Source organism: Rhipicephalus microplus, chromosome X (assembly GCF_043290135.1).
Source record: "Rhipicephalus microplus isolate Deutch F79 chromosome X, USDA_Rmic, whole genome shotgun sequence".
In the NCBI taxonomy this organism is placed as follows: Eukaryota; Metazoa; Arthropoda; class Arachnida; order Ixodida; family Ixodidae; genus Rhipicephalus; species Rhipicephalus microplus.
Genome location: NC_134710.1, coordinates 469,959,112 through 469,965,111, shown reverse-complemented (window position 1 = coordinate 469,965,111; position 6,000 = coordinate 469,959,112).

Sequence of the window (6,000 nt, the reverse complement as noted above, 5' to 3'; positions counted from 1 at the left end):
CTAAAGACCGGTTCATGTTTACAGGTGTGTTCTGTATGTAACAGCATGCACTCGAGCAAGAGCCTCGTTCCTAGATTCCTTTATGTTTCTTGAACTGAAGCGATGTCGAAGTCGATCTTATGATCTCGCTTCTCACAATCCTCTGCAAGAGCGCTATGCTACACTTCCATTTTCCGGACGTTGTTCGTATGTTAGCGTACTGTTTCTCGCAAACACTTTCTCTATCCTACGTAGCTGGCTTTACCTGGCAGCCATCACCTTTACGAAAACGGCTAAAATTTAAACTGTTTTTCGATATCAACATCGCTGTAAGACACATGATGATGATAGTTGGGAAAGAACACCACCACTTCACAACTTTCTAGTTTTTCGCAGAAACAAAATCATGTGGTAATAAATGTAGTGTTGCTAGCCCATTATTGTTTCATGTGCACACATTTTGCTAATGAAATTGCTAAAGAGAAAAAAAAAAGATCCGTCGCCATTCTATTGGTAATTTGAATGAAAAAAAGATCCGTCGCTATTCGATTGGTAATTTGAATATTCGCACACACCCATTAATTACCGACAATTTCGCTAAACAAAGCAAAACAATATATCAAAGCATACAATGCATTCAACACACCTAATGGCACCTGCAAGACAAATGCCGACCGTGGGGCAAACGTACTGCACTGGTGAACAAGCGTCCAGAACACAAGACCTCCACGTGCGCACACTTCACGCTAGGTTTGAGAATTTTCAGTTTCTGCCGAGCATACGCGAGAGCACAGCTGTCCTCCCCCCTCGCCACCCCCGCCTCATTGTCAATTAAGATGGGGGAAGGGCTGCAATGTTAGCCTTACACATCGACATAGATTCGCTCGCAGGATTTCAAGCTGGATGGTTGTGCCCTCGCGATCTCCGACGCCAGCGTAGCTCCCGCCGACTGGTTCGCCCTCCGCGGTCTCCTGACGCCATGCAGCTCTCGCATTGTGGCGCCCTGCCCTTGGACTGCTTCGACCGGATCCCCACTTTCCTATCTCCTTTTTTCCGCTGCTTGCCTGTCTATTTCTTCATCTATTTTCCTTCTATTCTTTTTATCCCTCCTTCCCCCCACCCCTATAAGGCACTGCGCCGTGTCGCCTGAAGGCAGACAGAAATTAGGTGCCTTTTTCCTCTTCATTCTAACCACTACCACCATCACCACATCGACATAATAGGAAAAGGGGTGCCGAATTGCAGAAGGCTGCGCAAAGTCAGCCAGGTTAGCATGCAGATACGTTTTTTCAGAGGGGAGAGCATCTTTTTTATCTAAAGTGGCTACCGGGCAGGCAAACGTTCATGTTGCGTAGTGTATAAACAGCGAAAGAAAATCCCCCCCCCCCTCACGATGCTAAAGCAGTTTCTGCACCCATGTATTTTGAAAAATGGAAGATACATGCAGCAACTACAGAAATTAGCCTACTCTGTGTTTTTCGAAATTGATAATAAGTCTTTCTTGTAGTCTCACTTCCTTGGCTTCATATTTTACGTGCGGTACAAAAGCCTTATTTTTTCTTGCTCGTCTCCTCCTTTACCTAACCGCTTAACATACTAGCTATGCCTTTACTTGTGAACTAAGTACACCATGCAAACAACCTCGCTCGATTTGAACAGCAGGAAACGAACTCGGCCAAGGCTACTCATCTTACCAACGCCGTGCCTCGGTGCATAATCTGCTCGATAACAGGATGACCAAGTGCGCTGCCCCATTTTCAGCTAATGAAAGTTCGTGCGTGCCTCTGGGAGTCAGATCAAGTGTGCATTTTTTTTCTGCCCTTTTCTCCTCTTATCCTCTACATCTGCCATTCCCCCTCCCCGGCACGGTGTTGTTCTGTTGACCTCCAAAGTAAGCGAAAGTTACAAGCCCACACTTATTTCTTCATTTTTTCTTTAAAACCACCCCGAAAGCCAATACGCACCATTCTACCATCGCAACACAACCACTGCGAATGCCAGCAAAGAGGGGTTGGGACAACACCAGTGAGAGAGCAGCGCAAGAAAAGCCCAACGCTTCGAAAAGGGCGAGCGCATGCTTGGTAAAACTATTGAAAGATGTGCCAACAAGGAAATATAAGCAGTACTCTTTGGGTCACTTTCACAATGCAATTCGATGCACTTCAGGGTAGAGACAACATACCTCAATCCAGCATGCTTGCAAAGAATGGCCAAAGACTGTCATCTTCAAAGCTTCCGAAATGTCCGCCTCCATCGGTCCACGAGCAGAAATAAGCTTTCGGCCTCGAAATGACACCAAATATTCGAATTCTGGTGACTCCATGAATGCACGAGCACGTGGGTGCGGGAGGAAAGCTGCTGACAAGTTCACACTGCGACACCCTGCTCGCACTTTGTCTGGCTAGCCACCCTAGCCTCGCTCAGCTACAACCACTTCCGTCGATGTGTGCGCCCCCTGCCACGTTTCAGTAATCAGCGCCTCCTGAAGGCAACTATCACAAATAACGATGCTCTCTGTTAAAAATTTGAATCTTGAAGACCATTTTTAGCTGGCTGTGTGCAGCGGAAATTTGCACTGTCTGTAACCTGTAGCTGGAAAACGATGGTAATAAAGAACATTTCATTCATTATGCTGGTATAGTTGAGGACAGCGAGTGAGTAGAAGGGCTTAAAACAGCACAGGAACAAGTTCTCCTCCCCCCTCTTTTTTTTTTTCAGTCTCTTCCCTTGCTCTCTTATTGACCTTTCCTCTCTCCACTCAAGTATATTATATACCTCCCCCTTCCCCAGTGAACCACTGCTCAGTGAAGAGCACAGCTGAAAGCAGTTTCGGGGTTCGCTTTTCCTTTGTTTTCCAATTCTAAAAACCACTACCCCCCCCCCCCCCCCAATGTTCGACACTGTAACACGACATCACGCTCCCTATTTGAATAGCTTACAATTATGCGCTTAATCAGATGGACATTGGTGCAACTAAGGAAGACCCCCACAAAGAAGCTGGCTCAATTGGATTTGTGTGCATCAAGCGCACAAATATTTAATTTCTCTTTATTTTCTGCTGCATGACTCGCTCGTGTAGGTGGATGCCACGTCGGTTTTAACGTGAATAATTTGCGATGACTGAAGTAACGTGCGGCTGCCACTCCACTCAATACCAATTAAGTAGCGGTTGTGTTATTTCAGATAGCGTAATGCAGCTAGAGCACCACGTGGTGTTTTGAAAGGTGCGAGACACAGTTTTCAAGGAGGAAAAAAGTTGATACGCACAATCTCGGCTGCACACGACGTTTTTTTACACTCGTAAAAACAAACTGCTTCCAGCATAAGGTCGCCAAAAAATTCTGTTTTGGCTATTCGATGAGAACTTGAATAAGTTGGTCGAGCACGTGAGTGTAGTGCTTAGATTTTATTTATCATGGGCATTAAGTTCATGACAAAATGCAATCACCGGTGTCGACAGCATTTATTTTACAATCAATATTATGTCATTTCCGCGTGGTTTCACTCCGAGAGAGACCCTAATGCAGTGATGGTGTTCCACGTAAGTAATACTCACTATCGAAACCTGCGTGACAGATGTTTTTTTTTCTTTCTTCAAGGTCTTGTTGTTCTTTTAGGAAAGATACACATACATTGGCGGAAGGAAAGAAGTGAAAACTGAATGGCTCGTGTTTCTTGGTTCGACAGAATATTGTTGAGAACTAACAGACAATGATGCCAGGGACAGTATAAGAGATGTTATTTGTAGTTATTGTAATGTAAATTTAACAAAATAAAAGTGCACGACAAGATAACTTACCGCGTCAGGAACCCAACCTACGACATTCGAATAACACGTGCGATGCTCTAGAGCAAGAGTTGGCACATCGACGGGCCGAACGGGGGGGGGGGGGGGGGAAGGCTTTGCGAGCAAAGAGACAAAGAGATAATGTAAAAAACTGTAAAATCATGTTTATTTTACGACGCACACATCATGAGGATCGACTTAAACATTGGTTACTAAATAAATTGCATTTTAGGTAAAAACTGCGTGGTCCTTTCAGTATGCCAAAGAAATAAAGTTAGAAAGGGGGGGGGGGGTCAACGTCCTGCCGGGGCCAAATATATAGTAGTGCCTCGCAGGCCGCAGGTTGCGAACCCCTGATCTAGAGCATCGCAGGCGTTATTCGAAGGTAGGTCCCTAGCAACGGTTAGTTATCTTTCCATGCCATTTTCTTCTTTACATATACATTGCAATTACTTCTAATAACATAGATATATTTCTTGGAGTCATTGTCTGTTAGTTTTAATTAATATCACGTTAGTTGACAGAATAATGGGGCGGGTGGCGGCCTTTATAAAGCTCTTTGGAGATATGACCATATATATACTTACCTAGACCACGGCAACACATTTAACCAAAATTACCTCGGCATATCGTACAACTGAATGGTGTCCAGAGGACAGATGAATCGCACTAAAAAGTTCAAACATATCGCGCGCGTATGTATTTCTGATCTACCGTTGTCCAATTAGTGTTTTAATAAACTTCTTAGAAAGTATGCCCAACCTCCACTTCTTAAGATGGCAGACTGTCTGCCATATCAAACCAGTGCAGCGTCGAATCGCCATGCATATTTCATCGGCATATTTCACTAGACATAATAAGGTGACAACTTTTTGCTGTGATCTCGGTTTGTGCACCTAAACAAGGAGCACATGTGTTCGCTATAGCCACTCTATATCACTGTGACCCTTGTGCCAACAGACAACTGAGGTGCCTGTACGTGGGGTAACCGGTTGGGTGCGTAAAAATGCTGATTGACCGAGTTGGTGATTGGGTGAGTTCGGCGTGTAAACATTCAGCTAAGCGAGCATCTTAATAATTCTTCTAGAAACGGGTATTCACTTGTGTCTAAACACTGTGTAAAGTAGGTACCAATAACTCGTGTCAACCACATCTCGACAAAAGAAAAAATTGGTATCACCGCAGGGATCGCTGCCCTGAGAGTTGTTCAAATTTTAACATTATCACGCCACGTGGACGCAATACAAACTGTCGCTACCTTCATGATTGTGAGCTGGAATAAGCACGATGTGGGCGTAATCTTCTCGGTAACACACAAGCTGGCTGAACGGTGTCCGCGGGTCAGCCGGGTTGACAGAAAGCCTGGATGCCTGAAGAAGCACATCAGACCTTATGTGAAATGTGTGACGGTTGTTGTGTATGAAATACCGCTGTCGTATGGTAAGACGTATGTGGGCCAAACAGGACGCTGTCTCAACGACCGACTGAGGAGCATCAATTATCTTTAAAGAATTAAAAAAATGCGCATTAACCTGCGCATGGTGTGGCCTGCAGGTATGATCCTTGGCTTCGCGAGACCAAGATAATAGGCAGAAGCAACGAAACATTAGCGCGAGTTATTGAAGGCGTTTCACATTAAGAAGTAAAGCACAGCTTAGGTTAGTGATACGTCTAATTTAGTTTACCAAAATGAGCTGCAGCTTTTTGACACGCGGATATGACCAGTGTTTACCGATTTTGATGCACGCATGCGCAGATATTTGTAATCTGTTGGCTTGTTCTTTCAAATAAACATAGAAGTTTAGTGCACGACCTTTCTGCTCCCTCCTACTTCTTTACTAGAATCTGTGTTTTTTTTTCCCCAAGTTTGCGCTATAATTACCCCATCGACGTTAACCAACTCGCCCAACAGCAAGTTATACTTAAAGTGTTTCATACTTGGACATTTTTGAAAAATATCTTCGTCTGCTTCACAAGTACGTTTCATACAATGTTAAATTACTGTTTTTGTCGCGTTCATTTCCCACAAAAATTACAACGGCAATGTTTGCTTGTAACACTTTGATGAACTGTCGAGAACGACAGGTGATGAAATTGGTCCTCCCGTGTTGAATATGTTCGATACTTTTGGTCTCGTAAAGAAAACTGGGGTCCTTTTTGGGCTGCTGGGTGCTATATACATAAAATATGAAATACTCAATCAAATGTGATATATCCATTTTCAGATTTGTGTC